This window comes from Mandrillus leucophaeus, unplaced genomic scaffold (assembly GCF_000951045.1).
Source record: "Mandrillus leucophaeus isolate KB7577 unplaced genomic scaffold, Mleu.le_1.0 Scaffold341, whole genome shotgun sequence".
NCBI classification, from domain to species: Eukaryota; Metazoa; Chordata; class Mammalia; order Primates; family Cercopithecidae; genus Mandrillus; species Mandrillus leucophaeus.
The window spans coordinates 1,166,236-1,172,445 of NW_012103599.1; the positions used below are offsets into that span (position 1 = coordinate 1,166,236).

Consider the following 6,210-nt stretch of genomic DNA (forward strand, 5'->3'; position numbering starts at 1 on the left):
ATTTAAACCCTAAATCCCTAAAGATTAGATACAAATTTTTTTTGCCAGAGTATAAATTGTCAGAATTTATTTTTAAATATATTTTTTAAAACTACCAGTAAGAAATTTTAAATTAAACCCATTTGTTAAAGGATATAGTGCCCAAGTTATACGGTGACCTACCTTTGTCAATATTTAGCATTATGTATTTCAAATTATCCAATATACATGTCATATATATTTTTATGTTGCATATATAAAAAATACACACGATTTATGTGAATCCTATGTAAATATTTTGTTCCAGAAAAGTACAAAATAATAAAGGTAAAAATAATCCATAATTTTCAGGACCACAGACTAAGCTGTCGAAATTAACATTGATTTTTTTAGGGCCAGAATACCAAAATAGCTCCTCTCTTCCCCAAAAATTGGACAATTTCAAATGCAAAATAATTCATTATTTAATATATGAGTTGCTTCCACTATTTGGTTTCCTTTAAAAAAAAAAAACACTCTCATAGGACATGTTTCATTTTGTTCCTTTTAGGAGTAGTAAATTAGATTTTTTCCCCATACAAAGCTTTCTTTTACCAGAAAGATACGTCTGGCAGAAGAGGAGAAAGGAGCTCTTTTCTTTATGGTTCACACGACTGTCTCCTGTCCTCACTACTTTGCTTAAAGTGCTCAAATTCCACCACTAACTCACAGTTGTCTAATCTAAGCAAAGTCTAATCCCCTTTGATCTCTGAGTCTACCTTCCCTTTCATCTCTCTACTACTTACTAATGTGAATATCTTTTTTTCAAACTTGACCTTCATTTTGCTTTCACAATACTATACTCTCCATGGATTTTCCCTTACTTGAATCCATCTTTATAACCCTATTCCTTTCTCATATTTAGTACTGTGGGCCAATAGACAACCTATAATCATCTTTTCTACACTGACTCTCAGACATTCTATCTGCTCTCACGGACTCATCTATGTACCATGAATAAAGTTCCAAAATCTACGTATTCATCCTAAGTCTCTTTCCAGTTCCCCTTCTTACATTGCCTATCTGCCATTTCTCCCTTTAATAACCTATACTTCACTCAAATTCAACATATCAAAAATAACAGGCCGGGCACGGTGGCTCATGACTGTAATCCCAGCACTTTGGGAGGCCGAGGTGGGTGGATCACCTGAGGTCAGGAGTTTCAGACCAGCCTGACCAACAGGGTGAAACCCCGTCTCTACTTAAAATACAAAAATTAGCCAGGTGTGGTGGCATGTGCCTATAGTCCCAGTTACTCAAGAGGCTGAGACAGGAGAATTGCTTGAACCCAGGAGGCGGAGGTTGCAGTGAGCTGAGATCACACCACTGCACTCCATCCTGGGTGACAGAACAAGACTGACTCAAAAAAATAAATAATTCACCAGCCCCTGACTGTTACTGCTATCTCTTTCTACCCACCTTTCCCTCCTTTCGACTCTGTCACACCATCTTTCTCACTTCTTTATATCCATTAATATGACCAGCATGTTCCCAGTCACAGAAGCCTGAAACCTGGAAGACATCTCTAGCTTTTCACTTAACTTCGTAAACTACTTCTTTTGTATAAGCCACCAAGTTCAATGCAATCTTCTCTTGAAACATCTCTTAATCTTATAAGCTTTCTTCCCCAAAGTCTGTCTTTAACTTGAGTGCTAGATTATATTAGTCTCCTCTTTCCTCCTAATTTTATGTCCCTCTCCCTGTCAATCTTCTGAAAAGAAATTTGTAATGGCTGCATACTGCTTGGACCTGTGTCTTTCAAGCTCATCTACTGAAGAAGTGTAAGAGCAGAGGATAATGAAAACAAATCCTTTTAGGTTCTAGAGTTACAGGATAAAATAACTTACTATATGCACAAATTTCTTTCAGAATCTTATTGGATCTTAGCTTAAATCTTAGAATTTTACTTTAAAATTGCATGTGAATTGTGTTTTATACTTTATAAATCTATCTTCATGTCTGCAGTGGCTCACCTGTAATCCTAGTACTTTGGGAGGCTGGGGCAGGAATACTGCTTGAACCCAGGAGTCCCAAGATCAGCCTGTGCAACATGGAAAAACTCCACCTCTACAAAAAATACAAAAATGAGCTGGGTGCGGTGGCAGGTGCCTGTAATCCCAACTACTTGGGAGGCTGAGGCAGGAGAATCGCTGGAGCCCGGGAAGTCGAGCCTGTAGTGAACCATGATCATAACACTGCATTCTAGCCTTGGTAACACAGTGAGACTCTGTCTCAAAAAAAATCTTCATATAAAAATATTTATTTTCCCCCAAGTATTCTAAAAAGTGATGCTCCTAGAAGATGTGTCATGTTTATCCTGAGGACTTGCACGTCCCGTATAGTTCTGCCCTCACAAGAATGCATATGCCAATTAGAAGAGTATAGGCCTTCGGAACAAAATCCAAAATCCTTCCAGGTATTCAAGAGTCTCTATCACCTGGCCCCAAATTGCCTCTTTAGCCATTTTTTTCCACAACACAAACCTTCTGTTCTAATCAAAATTACTTTTAAACATTTCCTCCACACCTTCTTAATGTATTCCATTTGTCTAAAATGTCTCCCCACACGTTTCTGATTGGCTAGATTGTGCCGTATTTTAAGGTGCAGATATCTCAATTCTTCCACAAATATTCTAGTAAATGGCAGCTCATTCCTCTGAAACCATACAGAATTACCGTCCATACCGCTCAAATGGCACTTACTGAGAAAATACAGAGAAGTAAATATGGCAAATTATCATAATAAAAATTCTGAAAAATAGTACTAAAAGCTCCAAAAGCATCAAAGATAGTCGTTTCACTTGATTTTAGTGAATTACTGAAAAACTCCTATATTAAGAGTTTATTTTGAACCAGTATGAATTTTACTGAAACCAATTACACATGTGTCTCATTATGGGGTAACCTAGTGTAGTGTAATCTATTTACATACACTGTGTCATCCTGGAATCACCATATTTTCATGCTTGTATCTTTACTTCCTAATAGCATAACTCATAAACATCAATTAACTCATTCATTAATTTTAGAAATGGTATTCATTAACCAATATTTATTGAGAATCTACTATTTGCCTCCTTTAAAAAATGTATTCCAAATTTGTACTCATATATACTCTACCTTCTGTTCTAAGATAATCAAATTTCCTCGTGATTTTTTCCCCATCACTAATAGCCATAAACACTGCATTTATGTATGTACTACTGAGTGATTATCCAACACAGCTGTTTTACAAATGAAAAGAAAGTGACCAAACAATTGGCCCTTTTATCAAAGTCCAAAGTATCCTCATGGCAAATCAACTAGAGTAAAATTACTTAACTGGTGCACAGTTCAAGGTCATGAAAGTAGCACTAACAATCCCCTACTACAACCCTTAATAAAATGAGGTTTTAATAACATTTTAGGAAATATAAAATAAACTTAAGGATTCTATCTAAAACATAAAAGCTGTTTTTTCTAAATTCATGTTTAGTCCTAAGAAAAGTCATACATCTAATAAAATGATTGGGTATGTAATTTGAAAGAGCAATAAATTACAACCTTGAAGATGTAAGGTTGTAGCTATTCATCTTCAAATACGCAGCCAAACCTCAGTTTCCTCACCCAATAGATGGGAATAATAATCCTGTCACATCTATTAATACTTCATGGGGTTGTAATCATCAAGCCAGACACTGTATTTGAATAGCTTCATGAACTATAAAGTTCTAAACAAATGTATACACTTTTTAAAAACAGGATCTTCCATATCATTGTTCACATTCCTTTAGTAAATAATCCCTACAAATGCTTCCTAACTGAACATACTATAATCCTCAGGACAGAAGAACAAAACTGCGCTTCTCACAGTTTGCATCTGTTTCTGGAACTTTACTCCTTCCCTTTGCAATCTAAGATAACACTCCATCACCTTCAGATGCAAGCTCCTAACTAAATTTCTGGGTGGCTATGTTAAAATGTTAAGAAATAGAGCTCTTGACTCAAGAATTTTTTTTTTTTCCCGAGATGGAGTCTCGCTCTGTCACCCAGGCTGGAGTGCAGTGGCACTGCACAGTGAGCAGAGTGATCTCAGCTCACCGCAGCCTCCGTCTCCTGGGTTCAAGTGATTCTCCTGCCTCAGCCTCCTGAGTAGCTGGGATTACAGGTGTGCACCACCATGCCCGGCTAATTTTTGTATTTTTAGTAGCAATGGGGTTTCACCATGTTGATCAGGCTGGTCTCGAACTCCTGACCTTGTGATCCGCCTTCCTCAGTCTCCCAAAGTGCTGGGATTACAGGCGTGAGCCCCCACACCTGGCCAACTCAATTTTTATAGTTAAAATAAACTAGGACCAATTAGATAGAATAAAAGTCAGAGTGGTATAACAAGGACAAAACCAAAATAGCAGAGTATGTAGCAGTAGCTTGAGCCATCTACAAACTCTAAAAAAAACCCAAAAACCAATATTTTCTAAAGCAGATGACCATACACTTGAATAGAAAAGAAAAGCTCCTGAATTTTCAGTAACGTTCAGCTGAAATTTATACTTCCTTAAATTATGAATGTAGTAAACCAACCACAGCAGTATTAGCAGTATATAAGATTCTGTCATTAATAGAAACATACATTTATTATTATTATACTTTAAGTTCTGGGATACATGTGCAGAACATGCAGTTTTATTACATAGGTATACACCTGCTATGGTGGTTTGCTGCACCCATCAACCTATCATCTACATTAAGTATTTCTCCTAATGCTATCCCTCCCCTAATCCCACCCCGACAGGTCCCAGTGTGTGACGTTCCCCTCCCTGTGTACATGTGTTCTCATTGTTCAGCTCCCACTTATGCGAACAGGTCGTGTTTGGTTTTCTGTTCCTGTGTTAATTTGCTGAGAATGATGGTTTCTAGCTTCATCCATGTCCCTGCAAAGGACATGAACTCATCCTTTTTTATGGCTGCATAGTATTCCATAGTGTATATGTGCCATATTTTCTTTATCCAGTCTATCATTGATGGGCATTTGGGTTGGTTCCAAGTCTTTGCTATTGTGAATAGTGCTGCAATAAACATATGTGTGCATGTGTCTTCAGAGTAGAATGATTTACAATCCTTTGAGTATATACCCAGTAATGGGATGACTGGGTCAAATGGTATTTCTAGTTCTAGTTCCTTGAGGAATCGCCACATTGTCTTCCACAATGGTTGAACTAATACGAAACATACATATTTTTATATCACTATTACAGACATCTCAAAATATTGCTGATGCTTATTACTATTTAGAAAATACAATAGTTTTTGAATCTGAAGCCCGATCATGTTATTTAATTCATTAATAAACACATATATCACAACTTTAATATTTTGATAATTTTAATTCAATGTAACTGATTTCCTTTGTTATTCTATATATTTTATGCATTTAAAAAACATTTAAACATTACAGATTGAGTATCCCTTATTCAAAATCCTTAAGACCAGAAGTCTTTCAAATTTCATATTTGTTTTGGATTTTGGAATATTTGCATTATACTCATGGTTGAGCCACCTCAAATCTGAAAATCCAAAATGCTTCAATGAGATCTTCTTTGAGTATGATACGGGTACTTGAAATGTTTTGGATTTTGGAGCATTTAAGATTTTGGATTTTCAGATTTGGGATGTTCAATCTATATTCCAAAAAAGGGTATCACAGGATTTACAAGACAACCACGAGGTACTATAGTACACACAAAAAAATTAGCAGCCCATGTTTAAAGGACCTACTATCATGTAATAACCTAGTTTAAGAAACATGAATTACATTGCTCCCATGTCATACCATCAATAATACACATATTCTGACTGGCCAAGCTCTTTCTTGAAACAATATTTTAGGAAAAAAAATTTAATCAGTATTTAATAAGCTTTTTCAACTACTCAAGATAAACTAATGATAGTGAAATTCTAAAGAGATCATAAAACATTTCATTTGTTATTGAGGTTAACTTTTAAAAGTCCTTATCTGGACGGGCATGGTGATTCACGCCTGTAATCCCAGCACTTTGGTAGGCCGAGGCGCGCAGATCACCTGAGGTCAGGAGTTCAAGACCAGCCTGGCCAACATACTGAAATCCTGTCTCTACTAAAAATACAAAAAAAAAAAAAAAATTAGCTGGGTGTGGTGGCTTGCACCTGCAGTCCCAGCTACTTGGGAGGCTGAGGC

At 36.4% G+C, this 6,210-nt stretch overlaps 1 protein-coding gene across 1 annotated transcript in view; it reads right to left on the minus strand.

Annotated features, from left to right (window-relative positions):
• The window catches only part of DOCK7 (dedicator of cytokinesis 7), a 235,089-nt gene that overhangs the window by 155,631 nt on the left and 73,248 nt on the right, over positions 1-6,210 (minus strand). The gene's annotated exons all lie outside the window — the stretch shown is intronic.